Source organism: Lithobates pipiens, unplaced genomic scaffold (genome assembly GCF_037356315.1).
Source record: "Lithobates pipiens isolate NorthernLeopardFrog02 unplaced genomic scaffold, aLitPip1_a1.2 Scaffold_16, whole genome shotgun sequence".
Lineage (NCBI taxonomy): Eukaryota > Metazoa > Chordata > Amphibia > Anura > Ranidae > Lithobates > Lithobates pipiens.
This window is the reverse complement of record NW_027507748.1, coordinates 624,631,914-624,654,282: the sequence shown is the minus strand read 5'-3', so window position 1 is coordinate 624,654,282 and position 22,369 is coordinate 624,631,914. Positions and strand designations below refer to the sequence as shown.

Here is a 22,369-nt window from a genome sequence, read left to right as displayed (position 1 = left end):
TTCGAATCCGGTTGAAATAGTTTCCAATGCAGTTGAAATAATTTCGAATCATGTTGAAATCATTTCGAATCCGGTAGAAATATTTTCGAATTTGGTTGAAATATTTTCGAATGCGATCGATTTTTCGAATTCAGTAGAAAACTAAATGAAATCCAAAAATGAATTAAACTAATTTAACTAATATAACTAAACGAAATTAATTAATTAACGAATTAAAACGAAACAAAACTAAACAAATTTTTTCCTTTTGCACATGTCTATTGCATACCAAATTTGGGGTTCCTAGCTATAAGTGGCCCTGATATACGTGGCCCCAAAGTCGGGTCGCAAAATGTCATTCTCTTCTGCAGAAAAGTAATATAAATGAAATAAGATGTGTGTGTTTTTTTGCACTGGCACACTGCAAGTATGAGAAGTTGATGTGACAGATGTATATAAGTAAGTAACTAACCATCTTCCAAGATTTCTAATTCAAATAGAAAAGATTAGAAAAAAATATAATTTAATAGAATAAAATAGAAAGAATATACAACAATCTGAAATTCAAATTTCAAATAGAATAATTTTGAATTTCAAATAGTATGAATTCAAAATTTTTAATTAATTAATTTTAAATTTGGATAGAAAAGATTATAATAAAATAGAAAATAGACTAGAAAAATGATAGAACAGAACAGAATAGAATATATTATATTTTATTCTGTTCTGTTCTATTGTTTTTCTAGTCTATTCTTTTATATTCTATTAAAATCTTTTCTATTAAAATCAAAATCATTATATACTAAATTCGAATTTCAGAAGACGGTGGTTTTATAATATATATATATATATATATTTCTTTCCGACATTCGAATTTCATATAGAATGAATTTGAATTTGAATAGAAAAGATTAGAATGGAAATAGAGAATAGACTAGAAAAACAATAGAACAGAATAGAATATAGATACTATCTATTTCATTTTTAATTTCTTTTGAAGATTACTATTTGTTTCCATAAGATCTCCTGCAGACTATTAGCATCTATTTAATTTTTTTGCAGATCTCCTTCATTCTATACAAAATTCAAATGTCAGAAATATATATATAACCATCTTCTGAAATTCGAATTTAGTATATAATGATTTCGATTTTAATAGAAAAGTTTTTAATAGAATATAAAAGAATAGACTAGAAAAACAATAGAACAGAACAGAATAAAATATAATATATTCTATTCTGTTCTGTTCTATCGTTTTTCTAGTCTAATTTCTATTTTATTATAATCTTTTCTATCCAAATTTAAAATGAATTCATTTAAAAATTTGAATTCATACTATTCGAAATTTATTCTATTCAAATTTGAATTTCAGAAGATGGTTGTATATTCTTTCTATTTTATTCTATTCTATTATTTTTTTCTATTCTGTTCTAATCTTTTCGATTTGAATTAGAAATTTTGGAAGATGGTTAGTTACTTATACTTACTTATATATATCTGTCACATCAACTTTTCGTACTTGCAGTGTACCAGTGCAAAAAAAAACACACACATCTTATTTCATTTATATTTATGGTATACATGAAGTTGTCAGCATGCCTGATTGAAGAAGTCACAGATGTCGATCGCAAGGCAAGTGCATATGCTGTATGTCATTGTCCACTTGCCAAAAGTTGTGTATTGTATTTGTCCACTTGCCACGTCACCTGCCACAAGTTGTGTATTGTCCACTTGCCACGTCACCTGCAACAAGTTGTGTATTGTCCACTTGCCACGACACCTGCCAGGAGTGCCACGTGGCTGGTCACGAGTGCCACGTGGCCTGACACGTGTGCCACGTGACCTGCCAAGAGTGCCACGTGGCCTGACACGAGTGCCACATGACCTGACACAAATTCCATGTGACCAAGTTGTGGATTGTCCACTTGCCACGTCATCTGCCACCAAGCGACCCCAGATATGGGCAATATGAAAGTACTTTTCTGCAGCAGAGAATGACATTTTGCGACCCGAATTTGGGGCCACATATCTCGGGGTCACTTATAGCTAGAAACACCAAATTTGGTATGCAAACACAATAGACTAGCACTACAACATATCCAAATTTGGGGTTTCTAGTACCAAGTGACCCCGAGTTACGGGGCCCCAAAGTCGGGTCGCAAAATGTCATTCTCTGCTGCAGAAAAGTGCTTGACATTTTGTGACCCGACTTTGGGGCCCCATAACTCGGGGTCACTATGTTGTAGTGCTAGTTCTGCTGTGTTCGCATACTAGACATGTGCATTTCGTTTCATTCCGAATCAAAATTCGGACGAATTTTCATTATTCAGACATTCGGATGCATCCGAATTACCGAATTACAATGCTAACGAATTCAAACGAAATTCGAATCAAATTCGAAAAATTACATTTTTCGACCCGAATTTGGGGCCACGTATCTTGGGGCCACTTGCAGCTAGAAACCCCAAATTTAGTATGCAAACACAGTAGAACTAGCACTACAACCTCTCCAAATTTGGGGTTTCTAGCTCCAAGTGCCCTGAGTTACGAGGCCCCAAAGTCGGGTCGCAAAATGTCAAGCATTTTTCTGCAGCAGAGAATGACATTTTGTGACTCGACTTTGGGGCCACGTATCTCGGGGTCACTTATAGCTAGAAACCGCAAATTTGGTATGCAAACACAATAGAACTAGCACTACAGCATCTCCAAATTTGGGGTTTCTAGCACCAAGTGACCCCGAGATACATGGCCCGAAATTCGGGTTGCAAAATATTTTTGAATCCGGTTGAAATAGTTTCCAATGCAGTTGAAATAATTTCGAATCATGTTGAAATCATTTCGAATGCAGTAGAAATATTTTCGAATTTGGTTGAAATATTTTCGAAATGATTTCAACATGATTCGAAATTATTTCAACTGCATTGGAATCTATTTCAACTGGATTCGAAAATATTTTGCGACCCAAAGTTAGGGCCATGTATCTCGGGGGTCACTTGGTACTAGAAACCCCAAATTTGGAGATGTTGTAGTGCTAGGTCTACTGTGTTTGCATACCTAATTTGGGGTTTCTAGCTATAAGTGGCCCCGAGATACATGGCCCCAAAGTCAGGTCGCAAAATTCATTCGCTGCTGCAGAAAAGTACTTGGCATATTGCCCATATCTGGGGTCACTTGGTGGCAGGTGACGTGGCAAGTAGACAATCCACAACTTGGCCATGTGGCACTCATGGCCAGCCACATGGCACTCGTGGCAGGTCATGTGGCACTCGTGGCAGGTCACGTGGCACTTGTGGCCGACCATGTGGCACTCGTGGCAGGTCACGTGGCACTTGTGGCAGGTGTTGTGGCAAGTGGACAATACACAACTTGTGGCAGGTGACGTGGCAAGTGGACAATACACAACTTGTGGTAGGTGACGTGACAAGTGGACAAATACAATACACAACTTGTGGCAAGTGGACAATGACACATCAAACCCCAAATTTGGAGATGTTGTAGTGCTAGTTCTATTGTGTTTGTATACCAAATTTGGTGTTTCTAGCTATAAGTGACCCCGAGATACGTGGCCCCAAAGTCGTGTCACAAAATGTCATTCTCTGCTGCAGAAAAATGCTTGACATTTTGCGACCCGACTTTGGGGCCCCGTAACTCTGGGTCACTTAGAGCTAGAAACCCCAAATTTGGAGATGTTGTAGTGCAGAATAGAATATAGATACTATCTATTTCATTTTTAATTTCTTTTGCAGATTACCATTTGTTACTATTAGACTATTAGCATCTATTTCATTTTTTGCAGATCTCCTGCAGACTATTGGTATCTATTTCGTTTTCTCACCAGATCTTCTGCAGACTATTAGCATCTATTTCTTTTTTTAGTGTTGAAAATATATTTATTGAACATTTCAAGTAAAAACAATAATAGACAGTAACCTTCATGAAGCAAATACAAGCAGGAACAGTAACAGGACTACATTTATGAATGGACGGCTAACGACTATCAACCACAGTCGGCCCCGTCGGAAAGTTTGGAAAACAGGGAAAACAGCCTGTTCCCGATCCACAAGGCCACAGTAGGGAAAAAATACTCATGGGTTACTACATGAGACAACGTGTAATTAGCATTACGAAGAAGACAGAAAGAAAGAGAGAAAAGAAAGGGAAGAGAGGAGCAAAAGAAAGAGGAACAGAGTGATACAGGGAAAAATGAATATCAAGATGAGAGGAGAGGGAAAAGGGGGGAAGGGGGAGGGATACGGGTAGGGGGGGGGAAGGGTAGGAGAGAGCCCACAGCGTCCTTATGCATTCAAAATTTGTTCCATTAAGGTGTCAGAGGAAGAGAAGCGGAGCCAGATCGACCATTGAGATATAAACTTGGTGTAAGTGTCATTGTCCAGTGCCAACATCTCCTCCATTCTCATGGTGTCATTCATAATGGATACCCACCGTGACAATGGGGGGGTAGTCGTCGTCTTCCAATAAGCAGGTATCAGCTGCCTAGCAGAGGACATAAAAAAACGAAGCAATCTTTGTCTCTGCGATTTAATAGACCCGGGCAATATTGAGAGTAATGCAATTTTCGGAGAGATAGGAACTGGAGTATCAGCTAGAAGATTATAACATTCAAAAACCTGTGTCCAGAAGGGGCGGATCCTCTCACAGTCCCACCAGACATGTAGATAGGTTCCGACTGAGGCTTCACAGCGCCAGCAGGTGGCTGGCGTAGACGGGAAGATTTTGTGTAAAGTAGCAGGGTCTCTGTACCATCTGGACAGCAGCTTATAGTTCTTCTCTTGAGAGTAGCAGGAGATGGTCGACTTGTGTGTGAAGTGGAAAGAAGTTTGCCAGTCCGGCACAGTGATGTCTTCACCCAAATCCGCAGACCACAGCCTAGTATAAGGTGGGAGCTGATCATGCGCTAAAGTCTGTAGTAAGTTATATAAGGAGGATAGCAGGTGTTTGGGGGCTTCTGGGAGCGAGCACAACACCTCAAAGTCGGTAAGCTTGCGGTGTATTTGAGAGGAGGAGTGTAGGCGTTTGGTAAATGCGGACACCTGTAGGGCCGTGAGCCAATCTCCAGAGTCTGCCAGGGGGACCGGGGTCCCCTGAGAGGGATGCACAAATGTGTGAGCTTGCGGCCACTCCGCACGCCGAAAGGGTCCTAGGGAGGCTGCCCCTGTACTTTGTGGTAAAGCAGGATGGTCAAAGAGGGACGTCAGGGGGCCCGGATCAGAGGAAAGGGTGGTGTTTAGCCCTGTCTTATACCATAATTTCAAGGAGGCCAAGGTCAATGGGGATAAGGATGTCATACTAGAGTAGTCCTGATTGTATCCCCATAGAAGAGCTCGGAGATCCACAGGAGAAAGGTCCTGTTCAACGGCCACCGAGGCCTTGCAAGGAGGACGGGGGAACCATTCTATGATGCGAGTCATATGAGCAGCTGCATGGTAAGTCTCAAAGTCAGGGAGGCCTGTTCCCCCCATAGTCTTCGGGAGTGTAAGCAGTTTAAATTTAACTCTGGGGAGGCCCCTGTTCCACATGAATCTGATGGCTATCGAACGCAGGGAGATGAAAAATGATTTGGGGACTTGGATGGGGATGGTTTGAAATAAATACAGGAGCTTGGGCAGGATGTCCATCTTTAGGATATTAATCCTTCCGAACCAGGGCAAGGGAGACCCCCCCCATTCCTCAAGGTCCTTCCGTATACGGTTAAGCAGGGGAATATAGTTCAGGGAAAACAGGTTAGCTAGGTTGGAGGGTATAATAACCCCTAGATAAGAAATCCCCTTGGTCTGCCATTTAAATGAGAAATTGGATTTTAGAAGGGACAGTGTGGAGGGGGTGAGGGATATGTTAAGGGCTTCAGTCTTAGTAATGTTGATCTTGAAGTTACTATGGGTACCAAAACGTTTAAATTCTCTGAGTAGGGATGGTAGGGAGGTGTGCGGATTCTGAAGGTACACAAGGAGGTCATCAGCATACAGGGAAAGTTTGTGATGCGCAGACGGAGTGTGGATACCTAGAATGGAGGGGTTTTGTCGTATGGCACAGGCTAAATGTTCAATAATAATGACAAAGAGGAGGGGGGACAGGGGGCAGCCCTGGCGGGTACCGTTTGCAATGTCAAAGGGCGCTGATGTGGTACCGTTGACTAGGACCGTAGCCGAGGGTCGTGAATATAGGGACATAACTTTAGAGATGAAGGGAGTTCCGATGCCAAGTTGTTGTAGAGACAGCTGTAGGAACCTCCAGCTGACCCTATCGAAGGCCTTTTCAGCGTCAAAAGATAAAAGGCAAGCTTTCAGGCCTTTACGTTGGATCAGGGAGATAAGATGTATCGTCTTGGAGGTGTTGTCCCTCGCTTCTCTGCCAGGGACAAAACCCACTTGATCGTTGTGAATAATTTTAGGCAATAAAGGGGACAGACGGGTAGCCAGAACTTTCGCAAATAGCTTAATATCTATGTTGAGCAGGGATATGGGTCGATAGCTGCTGCATTGGGATGGGTCCTTGCCTGGTTTAGGGATAATAGAGATGTTGGCAGATAAAGATTCCTTGGAGGGGAGGTTAAGACTGTCTACCGAATTAAAGGCCTTTGTCAGAAGGGGTGCAAGTTGTGGGGCAAATGTCTTGTAGAACCGGGGTGTAAAGCCGTCAGGACCCGGGCATTTGCCCACTTTAAGGGCTTTGATGGCCTGCAGAAATTCAGAAGTAGTTAGGGGCTCATCTAGGGATGTCGCGTCTGCATCATCAATAGTGGGTAGAGCAGTTTCCATAATATAATCCTGTGTGGGGTCGGGAGAGGGGGGGGACCGATCGGAGGGGTTTGCACGCGGGAGGTTATAAAGCTGTGAATAATATTGCCGGAAGGATTCAGATATCCCGGAGGTGTTAAACGTTTTCCTAAGGTCCGATTGGACGATAAAGGGGATAGAATGTCTTGGGGGTCTAGGGTGAATAGTTCTGGCCAGGTGTTTACCACATTTATTCGCCAGGGAGTAGAAGTGATTCCGCGCTTTATCCCGGGCAATGAGGGAGTGCGCGTCTAAGAGCTGTAGCAAGTCTCTGCGGGCGTTGGAAAGCCGGACAAAAACCGTAGGGTCCAGGTCTTTTTTATGAAGGGATTCAAGGTCCGCTATGGTAGAAAGGAGTTTGCGTATATCATGAGCGCGGGCCTTCTTAAGGCGGGAGCCGTGTTGTATGAGGGTACCCCGGATCACACATTTGAGTGTGTCCCACTGGTTCAAAGGGGAGGTTGTGTCCGCGGAGTGGTCACCTATGAAATTTTTAATGACTTTGGAGACATCCGCCACGCACACGGTGTCCCGCAGCAGATTGTCATTAAGCCTCCAGCTCGCCCCCCGGCGGGCAACAGGGGGGCGGACTAGAGTCAGATAGACGGGGGCATGATCGGACCATAGGAGGTTACCGATCGCCGTTTGGAGAGGCGTGTCTAGAAGTGATTGCGATATGAGAAAGTGGTCCAATCTACTGTAGGAGTTGTGTGAGACTGAAAAATAACTGTAATCCCTTTCCGTGGGATGCTGGACTCGCCAGGCATCCACCAGATGGGAGGAATGGAGGAGTGATTTAATACGTGTCAAGGTGGAGCAAGGTACAGAAGACTTACCCGAGGATGTGTCTGCGGATGGGGAGAGGGCAACATTGAGATCACCTCCAACAATAAAAGCCGACCCTCCAAAGGAGGATAGTCTGGTGAGGACTGAAGAGAGGAACCGAGCCTGGCCCACGTTCGGCACGTAAACGTTAGCTACTGTAAAGAGAAAATCGTTTAGTTTCAATTTCAAAAATACATAGCGGCCTGAATCGTCTATGAGAGAGTCCAGGACCTCCGGGTTAAAAGATTTATGAAAGGCAACAGACACCCCCTTGGATTTGGCCTGCGGATTAACACTGTGGAACCATTGAGGGTAGTACCTATTGCGCAGTGCCGGAATAGCTCCAGCTCGAAAATGTGTTTCCTGGAGCAACAGAATTTTCGCGTGCTTTTTGTGAAAATGGTAAAGTGTCTGGCTCCGCTTCTCGGGAGTGTTGAAACCCCTACAATTAAAGGAAGCAAAAGTTATCGAATCGTCACTAGCCATGGGGGATCATTAGGGTGGAGCTCGGGATCAATAGGATAAGTGACACTATGGGCAAACCCCATTGGGGTAAGGAACAGGAATAGAGGATGTACAGGGGAGGTAATGGAGGGGGGGAGGGGTGGGAGGGTAAAGGCAGAGAGAAGGTGAAGGGGAGAAGAGAAGAAAGAATAGAGAGAAAGAACAGTATGACAACCTTGCATAAGTAGTAACAACAGTGGCAGGTATGGTAACCCGTTCCCAGCACAATAAGCAGGGGGACATGAAACAGGGCATTTAGAAACATCAGTGATAGGAGACGGGCCCAGTAGGTCAGGCAGAAAAGAGGAGTAGGCAAGAAAAGTAAAATAAAAATAAAAATAAAAAAGGCCACTAGGTGGCTCCAAAAGGCAAACATTACAAAGAAAAGAAGCCTGTCATAAAGGCACAAATCAGTGCATCGCACAGTGATCATAGGATCACCGTGGGGCGCACAAAAGAGAAAAAAAAAAAAAAAAAAAAAAACCCGTAAAGGGGGGGGGGGGGTAGTGTGGGATAAAAACACAGAGTCGGGCAGCTCCCAGCACCCCGGCCCCATGGGTAAACCAGTATCAGTTGCGACCTAAAGAGTAAACTAAAGAACATAGTAAGCATAAACATCTTAGTGGTCATCAATAAATGCAATTGTAAACCGGCATAAAATAGAGAACATCTATGAGTCATAGGGGGAAGAACATGCAATAGGCCCAACAAAGGGATCAGATTAAACAAAACAATAATCATAAAGTATGTCAAGGGCAACACGGAGGGGACCGTTGTATACAGTGGGTTGCAAAGACAAGTCTTGAGATCAGTCCAGGAACTATCAGCACAACGGATAACCCCAACTATAGGGAAAGGGGGGAGGGGAACACAGCAACGGGGGTTGTAAAAGATATGCAAAAAACCTGTAAACAAAAGGGTTAATCAACATGTGAGATATTCGACCCATACGGGTCCAAGGCCATCACAGGGGAAGGCCCCAGCGGCGGGAGGAGAAAACAGGCCCGGGGGGCCCACTGGATCGGGTCAGTCGTTGGGATCCTGAAGCTGCGGGGACCGAGTGGTGCGCTTGCGTCCTTGCTTCTGCCATTGCGGGGTGAAGGGTAGACCTGGAGTGGTCGGTGCAAACGGCCAGTCAGGCAGGGCAACTTGGGGCAGTTCAAGCGTACTAAGAAATGTAGGCAGGTCCCCCAACGTACGAAATACAGCGGTTTTACCCGCGTGGTGCACTCGAAGATGGAACGGGAAACGCCATTGGTATTTGATCTGTCTTGCTTGCAGGAGTTGCGTGAGGGGTCGTAGGGATTTCCGCAAAGCCAGTGTTTGGCGAGAGAGATCAGGAAGGAGCATGATGGGTGCGTCATTAAAGAGGATCGACTGCTGCGTGCTGGCGGCCCTCATAATGTTCTCCTTTATTTTGTAGAAATGGACACGGCACAACGTGTCACGAATGAAGGAGGGGTCAGGGGTACGGGGACCCGATGTACGGTGCACCCGGTCCAATTCGATCGGGTCATCCTTGGGTCGTTGGAGCAGTTGGTTGAAGATAGTCGTCACAGCTGCAGGCAGGTTTTTGGGGTCAACCGACTCGGGTATCCCCCGTATACGGATGTTGTTGCGGCGACTGCGATTTTCGAGGTCGTCCTGTTGGTATGAGAGCTGCTGAAGCAGGACAGTGTGGGTATTGAGGATCCGATCATGTGATTGTACAGTGTCCCGCAGGCTATCTACTGTGCTATCCACATCATCAAAGCGCACCCCCACATCTTTTCTCAAGTCAGAGATTTCCTTGCGGTATGTTTCCTCGATCCGGAGTACACAGTGTTCAAAGTCAGCTTTGGTGGGTAGAGACCTCATGTAGCTGTGCAGAGATCTAATCTGCGATTCCATGTCCCATCCATCCCCCGATCCTAGGGAGGCATTAGAGCGGCTTCTGGTAAGCCTGGGGGAGAGGGCAGTGTCCTCAGAGTGTGAGAGCAGGCTGTGGGGACGCACCTGAGACTGCAGAGCTGATTCAGAGCGTGCCGGGGATGGAGGGGCCGGCGTCCCTTTGGATGCCGGTCGGTGCTGAGAGGACGACCGTCCATGGCCAAAATAATCATCGAGATCCCCTCCCGGGTGACGGTTATTGCCACTCTTGTGTGCTTTGGGCTTGTCTTTCCCCATGGTGCTGTGTATAGTCCGGTTTACTGTCCGAAAGAAGGGCCGGGGGAGCCAGGAGCTGAGTATAGGCCCGACCTACCTCTCCATACGTGGGGGCAGGTCCTTAGAGGTGAAAGTCCAGATCATTCAGGGGGGCTTGCATATAAAGCAGAACGTGGTTCTATAGGTACAATCTTGAGATAGATCAAGGTGACCCCCGCCGTAGCAATTCTGTGGGGTATAGTGGCTGATTATCTGAGAGGATTAAAGGATCATCCAGGTAGAAGGAATGTAAAGTGGTCAGTCAGTCCCCTGCTGCAGTAGAGTAAATGAATAGACAAGGGAGCCAGAGCAGAGTCTGTGTGCAGAGGGCTGCAGGGGATGCCTGGAGTAGTGGACCAGGAGAGCAGGCTGGGGTCACAATCAAAGGTGGATGGGGGACCACAAGCAGAGAGATAAGTCTACTAAAGCAATCCTCCGTGAGGGGGGGTATTCAAGCAGGCAGACCGCAGATGCGAGCCAAAACATCCGCGGAGCACGTTTCTGGGCAGCAGTTGCAGGAAACCCTGGGGATCCTCAGGCCTCAGTAGGCCGCATTAGGCCGGGGCCGGCCGCGGGCCCCCCGAGGGCCGCGGAAGCTCGAAACCACCCCAAATAGGATCCGGGCGGGGGGGGGAGACAACTGGAGGGGACCGATGACAGCCCCTTACCTCACCCGCCGGCGTGGCTCCGATGGCTTCAGGCGATCCCGGAGGCCCAAGATGGCGGCGGCCGGCGGAGAAACTAGTGGCAGGTCCGGGCGGCTGGAGGCCTCAATTCCGAGGGAAAATCGTCCAGGACCCCGTGGCGGCACAGCGCGGACCGGGCGCAACAATTTTCTGGGCAGATTGTGCTCGTTGGCAGGTGGATGGCGACGGATTGCTCCGTGACCGGCGGGAGCTCCTTAACTACACGTCCGCCGCCATTCGCGTCAGGCCACGCTCTATTTCTTTTTTTAGCAGATCTCCTGTAGACTATTAACAGCCATTTCACTTTTTTTGCAGATCTCCTGCAGACTGTTAGAATCAATTTCATTTTTTTTTGCAGATTACTATTTATTTCCATCAGATCTCCTGCAGTATATTAACATCTATTTCATTTTTCTTTTGCAGATCTCCTGCAGACTATTAGCATCTATTTCATTTTCTTTTCTTATTTTGCATTAGAGCAGCCATTTCCTTTATTTCAGCAGATCTCCTGCAGACTATTAGCATCTATTTCATTTATGAATGGAGGAACGGCATGAGGAAGAGACAACAAGAAAGACATCACCGCTTATATCTCTATACACAGGGAAATGGCTGCTAATAGTCGGCAGGAGACCATCAAAAAATAAATAGATGCTTATAGTCTGCAGATCTGATGAGAAAATTAAATAGATACTAATAGTCTGCAGGAGATCTGCAAAAAAATATATATAAATGCTAATAGTCTGCAGGAGATCTGATGGAAATTAATAGTAATCTGCAAAAAAATGAAATAGATGCTAATAGTCTGCAGGAGATCTGCTGAACTAAAGGAAATGGCTGTTCTAATGCAAAAAATAAAAATGAAATAGATGCTAATAGTCTGCAGGAGATCTGCAAAAAATGAAATAGATGTTAATATACTGCAGGAGATCTGATGGAAATAAATAGTAATCTAAAAAAAAAAAAAATTAAATTGATTCTAACAGTCTGCAGGAGATCTGCAAAAAAAGAAGTGAAATGGCTGTTAATAGTCTACAGGAGATCTGCTAAAAAAAGAAATAGATGCTAATAGTCTACATGAGATCTGGTGAGAAAACAAAATAGATACTAATAGTCTGCAGGAGATCTGCAAAAAAAATGAAATAGATGCTAATAGTCTGCAGGAGATCTGTTGAAAAATGAAATAGATGCTAATAGTCTGCAGGAGATCTTGTTAAAACAAATGGTAATCTGCAAAAAAATGTAAAATGAAATAGATAGTATCTATATTCTATTCTGTTCTATTGTTCTAGTCTATTCTCTATTTCTATTCTAATCTTTCTTATTCAAATTCCAATTCATTCTATACGAAATTCGAATTTAGTATATAATGATTTCGATTTTAATAGAAAACATTTTAATAGAATATAAAAGAATAGACTAGAAAAATAGTAGAACAGAACAGAATAAAGTATAATATATTCTATTCTGTTCTGTTCTATTGTTTTTCTAGTCTATTTTCTATTTTATTATCATCTTTTCTATCCAAATTTAAAATTCAAATTTCAGAAGATGGTTGTATATTCTTTCTATTTTAGTCTATTAAATTATATATATTATATATATATTTTTTTTATTCTGTTCTAATTTTTTCTATTTGAATTAGAAATTTTGGAAGATGGTTAGTTACTCACTTATATATATATCTGTCACATCAACTTTTCATACTTGTCATTGTCCACTTGCCACAAGTTGTGTATTGTATTTGTCCACTTGCCACGTCACCTACCACAAGTTGTGTATTGTCCACTTGCCACGTGACCTGCCACAAGTGCCACTTGACCTGCCACGAGTGCCACGTGACCTGCCACGAGTGCCACATGGTCGGCCACGAGTGCCACGTGACCTGCCACGAGTGCCACATGACCTGCCACGAGTGCCATGTGGCCGGTCACAAGTGCCACATGGCCAAGTTGTGGATTGTCCACTTGCCACGTCACCTGCCACCAAGTGACCCCAGATATGGGCAATATGCCAAGTACTTTTCTGCAGCAGAGAATGAATTTTGCTAAATGACTTTGGGGCCACGTATCTCGGGGCCACTTATAGCTAGAAACCCCAAATTAGGTATGCAAACACAGTAGACCTAGCACTACAACATCTCCAAATTTGGGGTTTCTAGCACCAAGTGACCCCGAGACACATGGCCCTAAAGTCGGGTCGCAAAATATTTTCGAATCCGGTTGAAATAGATTCCAATGCAGTTGAAATAATTTCGAATCATGTTGAAATCATTTCGAAAATATTTCAACCAAATTGGAAACTATTTCAACCGGATTCGAAAATATTTGGTGTCGTGGCAAGTGGACAATACACAACTTGTGGTAGGTGATGTGGCAAGTGGACAATAGACAACTTGTGGTAGGTGACGTGGCAAGTGGACAAATAAAAATACACAACTTGTGGCAAGTGGACAATGACACATCAAACCCCAAATTTGGAGATGTTGTAGTGCTAGTTCTATTGTGTTTGTATACCAAATTTGGTGTTTCTAGCTATAAGTGACCCCGAGATACGTGGCCCCAAAGTCGAGTCACAAAATGTCATTCTCTGCTGCAGAAAAATGCTTGACATTTTGCGACCCGACTTTGGGGCTCCGTAACTCGGGGTCACTTGGAGCTAGAAACCCCAAATTTGGAGATGTTGTAGTGCAGAATAGAATATAGATACTATCTATTTCATTTTTAATTTCTTTTGCAGATTACTATTTGTTACTATTAGACTATTAGCATCTATTTCATTTTTTGCAGATCTCCTGCAGACTATTGGTATCTATTTTGTTTTCAACATGATTTCAACATGATTCGAAATTATTTATTTATTTATTATTTCAACTGCATTGGAAATTATTTCAACCGGATTCTAAAATATTTTGCAACCCGACTTTAGGGCCATGTATCTCGGGGTCACTTGGTGCTAGAAACCCCAAATTTGGAGATGTTGTAGTGCTAGAACACAGAACACAGCAGAGCTTCCCCTAGCGTACTGTGGAGGAGGATTCATCCAGTAACAGCACCAGCGAAAGGGAACAGTGATTTGACTATCAAACGGAGGACAATAATAATTATGGATGTAAGTGAGACTTTTATTAATTGTATAAAATAAATGCCCTTTTTACTGATTTGGCGCTTTTCTATATATTCCTTTACCAAGCATTCAACAGTCTGTTGTTCCATGTCCCTCCACAACTCCTGCGCGGTGTGGGGTTTTTCCCCCAAACAGGAAAGTTTTAAAACTGCCTGCTGTCGTTTACCCCTGGCTGTGCTGAAGTTGGTGGTGAAGGTGTTACGCTGACCAGATGAGGAGGCGGTAGAGGATGAGGAAGCGGAGTAGGAGTTAGCAACAGGAGGCAAACTGAAGTGTCCTGCAATCCTCATGGTGGAATAACATGCGCCAAACTGCTATCCGCCTCAGGCCCAGCCGCCACTGCATTTACCCAGTGTGCTGTTAGGGAGATATAATGTCCCTGACCGTGCTTACTGGTCCACTTATCCGTAGTTAGGTGGACCTTGCCACAGATGGCGTTGCGCAGTGCACACCTGATTTTGTCCCCCAGTTGGTTGTGCAGGAAATGGATGGCTCACCTGAAAAAGTAGTGGCGGCTGGGCACGACATACTGTGGGACAGCCACTGCCATCAGGCTTTTAAAACTCTGCATCTCCACCAGACGGAATGACAGCATTTCAAAGTCCAGGAATTTTGAAATGCTGGTATTCAGGGCCAGGGATCGCGGGTGGGTAGGGGGGTACTTCCTCTTCCGCTCCGGTGTTTGGGAGATAGAGAGCTGAACGCTTCCATGGGATATTGTGGAGATGGTTGGTGACCCAGGTGGTAGTGTTGCTGGCAGATCCTCTGTTTGTGGGTTGGCAGGTGCCACTGTCACTACAGAGGTGGATGAAGAGGCCGAGACTGCAGCAGAAGAGGAAGCAGGGGGAGCCAGAGACCTTTCTTGGTTTTTGAGGGGTCTACTCCACTGCAGCTCGTGCTTTGCACTTAGATGCCTGGTCATGCAGGTTGTGCTCAGGTTGAGAACGTTTATGCCTCGCTTCAGGCTCTGATTGCACAGCGTGCAACCCACTCGTGTCTTGTCATCAGCACATAGTCTGAAGAACTGCCATGCTAGGGGACGGACGCTCCACTTTTGCACCCTGCTCCCTCTTCTGCTGTGCTGGTGGCTCTGTGCAACCACCGCCTCTTCCTCCAAACTACACAGGTCACCTGCATGATGTTGATTCCATGTGGGGTCGAGGACCTCATCGTCCTCCACATCATTTTCCACCCAGTCTTCACCCCTGCCCTCCTTGAGGGTCCGCACAATTGCAAAAGTAGCAGCAGTTGGCACCTGTGTTTCGTCATCATCCGAGACGTGCTGCGATGGTCCTCCCATGTACTCATCTTCAAACATAAGTGGTTGGGCATCAGTGCACTCAATCTCTTCCACTTCAGGGGCAGGGCTAGGTGGATGGTCCTGGAAAACCCTGCTAACAGAGTCATCAAAAAGGAGAAGAGACTGCTGCATGATTTGGGGCTCAGACTGCTTGGCTGATTTGCAAGGGGGTGAGGTGAAAGACTAATGGGCATCGGCTGCAGGGGCCAACTCTGATCTTTCAGCAGTAGACTGGGTGGGAGACAATGTGAAGGAACTGGAGGCACTGTCAGCAACCCAATCTACTATCGCCTGTACTTGTCCTGGCCTCAACATTCGTAGAGCCGCATTAGGCCCAACCAAATACCGCTGCAGGCTCTGTCGCCTACCTGAGGAAGGTGTTTCACTTGTGCGTGTAGCTGGCACAGATCGACCACATCCTCTCCCTGCAACAGGAGCTCCACCAGCAGCACCACGACCAGGGCCATGTCCCTTAGTTGACGTTCTCTTCATATTTCTCAAATTGAGGATCTTGCCCTAAATGGGTGTTTTTTGAATAGCAGAATAGAGCAACAGTATCTAAGCAGTGTATCTCACACGTACAGTACAGATATGAAGAAAATGCTATTCAAACAAAAACATTTTTTGCCCTAAATTTTTTTTTTTTTTTAATAGCACAATAGAAGAACAGTATCTAAAGTGTGTATCTCACACATACAGATATGCAGAAAACACTCTAAAATATATTTTTTGCCCTAAATGTTTTTTTTTAGAATAGCAGAATAGAGAAACAGTATCTAAAAGGTGTATCTCACAGTAACATATGCAGTGCTGGTGCACTGAGCGTGCATAAAATTCCCGCCGACTCCAACCTAACTAACAGACGGATAAAAGTTATATTTTCTCTGGCACTGGGCTCAGGGCAGTGTAAAAATATTGTGCACTGCACCCACACAACTAAATAAAGGTAGATTGTTGAGTAATTAGATTTCTGAAGCAGGACTCCTATCTAATTCTCTCCCTCAAAACAGCAGCAGCAACCTTTCCCTACACTATCTATCTTTTCTCTGGCACTGGGCTCAGGGCAGTGTAAAAAGATTGTGCACTGCACCCACACAAGAAAATCAAGGAAGATCGCTGAGTAATTACATTTCTGAAGCAGGACTCCTATCTAATTCTCTCCCTCAAACCAGCAGCAGCAGTCTTTCCCTACACTGTCTAAAGCAGAGTGACGTGCTGTGCTGTGTGCCTCTAGCTTATATAGAGGCTGGGTCACATGCTGCACTGGCCATGGCTGTGATGGCTTCTAAGGGCACACAAGTTAAATTAATGTTAATTGGCTGCCCTGCAGCTGTTAAAAAAGCGCCATTACATTACCGAACACTGAACCCCAACCCGAACATACAGTAAATTGTTCGGGTTCGGGTCAGGGACCCAAAAACCCAAAAGTCCGGTACGAACCCGAACTTTACAGTTCGGGTTCGCTCAACCCTAATGAGGAGGATAGAAAGGAGGAAAAGTATAAAAATTTGAAGATGAAAGAGGACAGAAAGAAGCAGCTGAAGTAGTGCACAGAGAAGAGGGAGGAGGACAGAAAGGAGGAGGACCCAAAGGGCCTCTACCAAGAAGATAGTGACCTGTGCTACACATAGACTCTTGTTCATTCATAAACCGAAGCATAGTAAACACAGTTTACAGAGTAGTGTGGGGGGGAGTTGGGCACACACGGGGGCCCAGGAAGCAGGGGGGAATTTGATAGTGATCAGTGTAGCTGGTGGGGGAAATAGCTGTAATAGATTTATTTTGACTTTGCAGCAGCTGAAAGCCAGTAGGAGGGAGGAGGGGAATGCTGACTATCAGCTGCTGCAGTGAAAGCCACAAAAGATCAGTTCCAGATCTTTAGCCCACCCACTGTACTGATCACCAGCTCCAGGAGAAAGGGTGAACTACAGAGGCCCTCCATGCACCTGGGCAGCACCCAAGGGTGCCTGTACGATAATGGGAAAGGGAAGAAAGGGAAGAGGGGCAGCAACATCTGATAAGGGGGTTAGGAATGAAGGATCAGTAAAGGGGAGCAGCAGAGGATACATTGTTGCTGCTCCCCCCACTACTTACACCCTCATCAGATGCTTCTACCTACAGATACATCATCACTATTCCCAACCACTCCTTACCCTGCGTTAAATGTTTCTGGGGTAGCAGCTCCATCTGATCTAGAGCTGAGCAGTGGAGGAAAGGGTGGGTGGGGGGGCAGCAACATCTGATGAGGGGGTTAGGAATGGGAGGTCATATATGCACACCCTCCCAAATCAATGCTGCCCCTATCTCACCGTTTTAATGCAGTGGCAGTATGGAAAGTGATTAAAAAAAACATTAAATTGCTTGAAAAATGAGGGGGGCCTCCTAGAGCATTCAGTGGTGTGCTCTGAGATCGCTGTGTCCCTCGGACACAGCTGATCATAGAGTAGGTTACAGGGTCAAAATTGGCCCTGTACAATGCAATTGCTATGTTTAAGGCTGCGTGCATTCCTGCAGCCTTTGAGCTGTTTCCCTTCACAGCAATTAACTGTGAAGCAATATAGATTGCTTGCTACTCCTTTAACCCCTTGGACCCTGCACAAGCATCCCTATTCACTTGAATGGGTCAGGACTGGCAGATGCTATGCCTGCCAGAAGTGACAGCGGTTGAATTCTTGCCATTGCCATTGCCATTCTTGCCATTCTTGCAAAGCGAAGCATCGCAGCCGCAGCATATATACACAATTGGCTGCTGCCTCTGCAGCTAAAGGGGTAGCTTGGGTAAAACCTTGCGTTTGAGCCATGGTTTTACCACCCCCTACCCTTACATGTGAACAAGCCCTAATAGTGCAGCCAGTCATAGTGTCCATAAATGTTTTAGGTAACCAGGAAATTAATTGTGTAATGCTCCTAGCCTGAAGATGCCCCTGGATTTTGGGACCATCTTATGTGACTATGACTTATGTTGCATTTTGCAGAGAAGAGTAGGGACTGGCCAGAAAGGGATTACTTTGACACAGTTGGCCAACTTAAACGTGTATTGAGATGTATGTGAACAAAAATCCTTGTTTTTGTGCAAAATTTGCTAAAAAGGGTATGAAGCAGTGTGCAGAGGGTCCATTCAGAAATTTTAGTGATAAGATGTGGTCACAACCCTTTAGCACCTGATGAGTTATATATATATGTATATGATATTGGTATTTGAGGACAAGTATATATTTTTTCTATTGCATAGCAGGTCAGTGACCTGACCTGAAACCTGTAGCTCTTCTACAAGTCGTGTCTATTTTCCCCATATTGACATGCATTTTGCAGAGTAGGGACTTGCCAGAGAGAGATTGCTTTGATGTAGTTGGCCAGTTTATACATGTATTGCAATGTAATGTGAGCAAAAAAATCCTGTTTTTGTGCAAAGTTTGCTAGGAAGGGTAGATAAACAGGGAGTATTCAGTATTCGGAAATATTCAGAATTTTTTGCTTCAATGAACAGAAGATTTTATGGTATGTACAAACATCTAGCTTTCTTTTTTAAATTCATTGAAGGATACATTCATATATTCATCCAGATCAGGGACATCCTAAAACAGTGCCAGGGATAAGGGTGGGTCAGAACAAGTGACCAATGGGCAGGAACCATACCCAACAGAAATACCCAACACCTCCTTCACATCTCATGTGTTGTATATATGAAGCTGTTTAGGATCTGAACACTCATATCTCCATTTCTTCTGCATGGTGCTGGTAGGTAACTGAAAAAAGGGCAGAGATGCTTGAAGTTGCTATATTAATGACCATAAATTTAAGGTTAGTGAGCCCCTGAGAGTTATAAAATGTTACTCTTCATACAGGATCACAGTATTTATGTACTATTTTATTAGGCATAGAAGAAATATACGTTTAGATTTTGTATGTGTTTGTCATTGGCTCCCACTGCTGTCAATCAAATCCAGTGACACAGGAGTCAGGGGGCTGGGCAGAGTTCTGCTGTCTGCGTCAATGGACGCAGCAGCAGGATTTGGGAGCGTGCCTGGACGAGTGCCCCTCTGGTAATCGGCTCTCTTAGGGGGCACTCGAGAATAGAAAAAAAATAAAAAACCTTTTCAATTACTTTAAGTTAAAAAACCTTTTACCTTTACAACCACTTTAGGAACAAAGCAAATTTGTTCCAAGATCATACGCAGTAAAGTCTGTACAATCTGGACATTTATGCTGAGCCAAAAACTTTTTTCTAGCACTGGCCAGAGTTACAGCTGCTGTTTGGGGTGAGGGGAAATGTGCAATAGGGACACAGACAGGATGAGAAAGTTTACAAGAGTTCTAGCGTGAGGAAAGTCTGACTGGCCGCACTTCCAAAAAATCACTTTTATTGATGTAGAAAATTCACAATGACAATCCACAATGCATAAATGAGGGATACATAGCTAATGCGTTTCACACCTTTGCTTCTCCTGGAAATGGGAAGAGGTCTGACAGAGACTGCACTGTTGCCCCTCACTGTTTAAGAATCAGTTCACGCTGGGACGACTTGTCAGGCGACTTAGCCGCCTGACAAGTCACGTCCTGTTCTGTACAATGGAACCGTTCTAATCGGAGCGACACAAGTCGCTCCGACTTAGAAAAAGGTTCCTGTACGACATTGGGGGCGACTTCAGGTGACTTGTATTAACTTCTATAGAGAAGTCGCTTTGCAAGTTGCCGCAGCGGTCGTGTCCAAGTTGCCTGAGGCAGTCGCTCTGCAAGTCGTGCTGCCTCAGTGTCAACCGGACCTAAGTCTTCTTTTGACTAAATATTTAATTTGGAACAAGCTGGTTTAAGCACAATATATGCTGCAGGTGTGTCTCCCCTATTCCCACCGCCACTGTACACTGATGGGTGCTGGGGGCCCTGTATATCACCCTGTTGCATGCATGCATATTTGAGCTGCAATGTCGCAGTCCTGCTAAAAATAAATAATAAAAATGCCATAAATATATCCCCTATTTTGTAGACGCTAAAACTTTTACGCAAACCAATCATATACGCTTCTTGCGATTTTTTTTTAACCAAAAATATGTTGAAGAATACATATCGGCCTTAAGTGATTAAGACATTATTTTTTGGATATTTAATATAGCAAAAAGTAAAAAATATTGTTTTTTTTCTTCTTTTTTTTAAATTGCCCGTCTTTTTTTGTTTAAAGCTCAAAAAAAAATAAAAATTCAGAGGTGATCAAATACCACCAAAAGAAAGCTCTATTTGTGGGAAAAAATTACGTCAATTTTGTTTGGGTACAGCGCCACATGACCGCGCACTTGTCAGTTAGCGACGTAGTGTTGTATCGCAAAAAATGGCCTAGTCGTTAGGGGGAAAATCCTTCCAGTCCTCAAATGGTTAAACAAACTAAACTATCCTAAATATACCTAAACACACCACATACCACCCTATGATGCATATACCAAGTGATGTTGTAAGTAATGTAGGTTTTTTTCATCCATTGTGGTATAACAGCAGCCCATTCATAACATATGGACTGCCTTAACGCAACTCACAATAATGCATGCTATAATCTGCAGTAACAACCTGCATTAACATACTGGAATGGAACACTTAAACATGAATGGGCCTTTTCTGCCAAAATAAATTTGCTTATTATTGTGGTGGGGAGATCATCCTAAATTAAAGTTCAGGCTACCATATAACCTACAGCTGACTTTGGGCCATAGGAAATCTTTGTGTTTGGGACGATGCACACCTCTAGTAGGTAGCTGGAGTCAGTGTTAATTTCGTCGACTAAAACCTACTAAAACATTTTAGTCAACTAACTTAATACCATTTCAGTTGAATAAAATATGACTAAAACTAAAACAATTGAGATGACTAAAATACAACTAAAATGAAAATGGTATTTTAGTCAAAAGACTAAGATGGGACTAAAACTAAAATGCCATTTTAGTCAAAAGACTTTTGCCCTGTACACACGATCGGATTTTCTGACAACAAATGTTAGATGTGAGCTTGTTGGCTGAAATTCCGACCGCGTATATGTTCCATTGAACATTTGTTGCCAGACTTTCCACCAACAAATATTAGCTAGCAGGTTCTTAATTTTTCTGGCAACAAAACTTTGTTGTCGGAATTTCCGATCGTGTGTACACAAGTCCGTCGTACAAAAGTTCACGCATGCTCGGAATCAAGCAGAAGGAGCCGCACTGGCTATTGAACTTCCTTTTTCTCAGCTCATCATACGTCTTGTACCTCACCGCGTTCCCATGTTCGTAATTATTGACCAACATTTGTGTGACCTTGTGTATGCAAGACAAGTTGGAGCCAACAACCTTCGTACAAAATTCAGCAGTTTTGTTGTCGGAAAGTCCGATCGTGTGTACGGGGGATAAGACTAAAACTAAATCGAAATTTGCTGTCAAAGTTAACACTGGTCCGTAGTGCATGTTCATACCTCAATACCATAAATAATAACATATTCGATTTTTCACTCCAGCAGTATATAATGAGTTTGGAAATTGTAGAGAAATGCTTAAATAATGCATTACAATTTAACTCTACCCGTTAGATTTTAGTTAACTATAATGTACTGGAGATTTAGTCAACTAAATACGACTAAGACTAAAACAATTGCAGAAGACTAAAATGGGAGTAAAACTAAAATGCCATTTTTGTTCTAAGACTAAAACTAAAAATAGTCCTAAGCCAAAATTAACACTGGCTGGAGTGTACCTTGGAGTGTAGCAATAAAGTATAAAACTAACATATGCAGCACTCAGCTAACAGCAGACAGCATAAACTGTGATTGCATATCTTTCTTTTCACGATCTGTCAGTGCAGTGCATCTCAGAGCCCTCCTCCAGCACTATCTACAATAAGTATACTCTGTGGCTGAATCCCACAGTACAATTTCCACTGTCTCAGCAACCTATCACCCAGCCACAGCATTGCTACATGGAAAGCATGGGAAATAGTAACAGCATACTCTATGT

At 43.9% G+C, this 22,369-nt stretch overlaps 1 protein-coding gene across 1 annotated transcript in view; it reads right to left on the bottom strand.

The window, feature by feature from the left end:
- Window positions 1-22,369, bottom strand: part of KL (klotho) — a 146,166-nt gene that overhangs the window by 23,829 nt on the left and 99,968 nt on the right. The gene's annotated exons all lie outside the window — the stretch shown is intronic.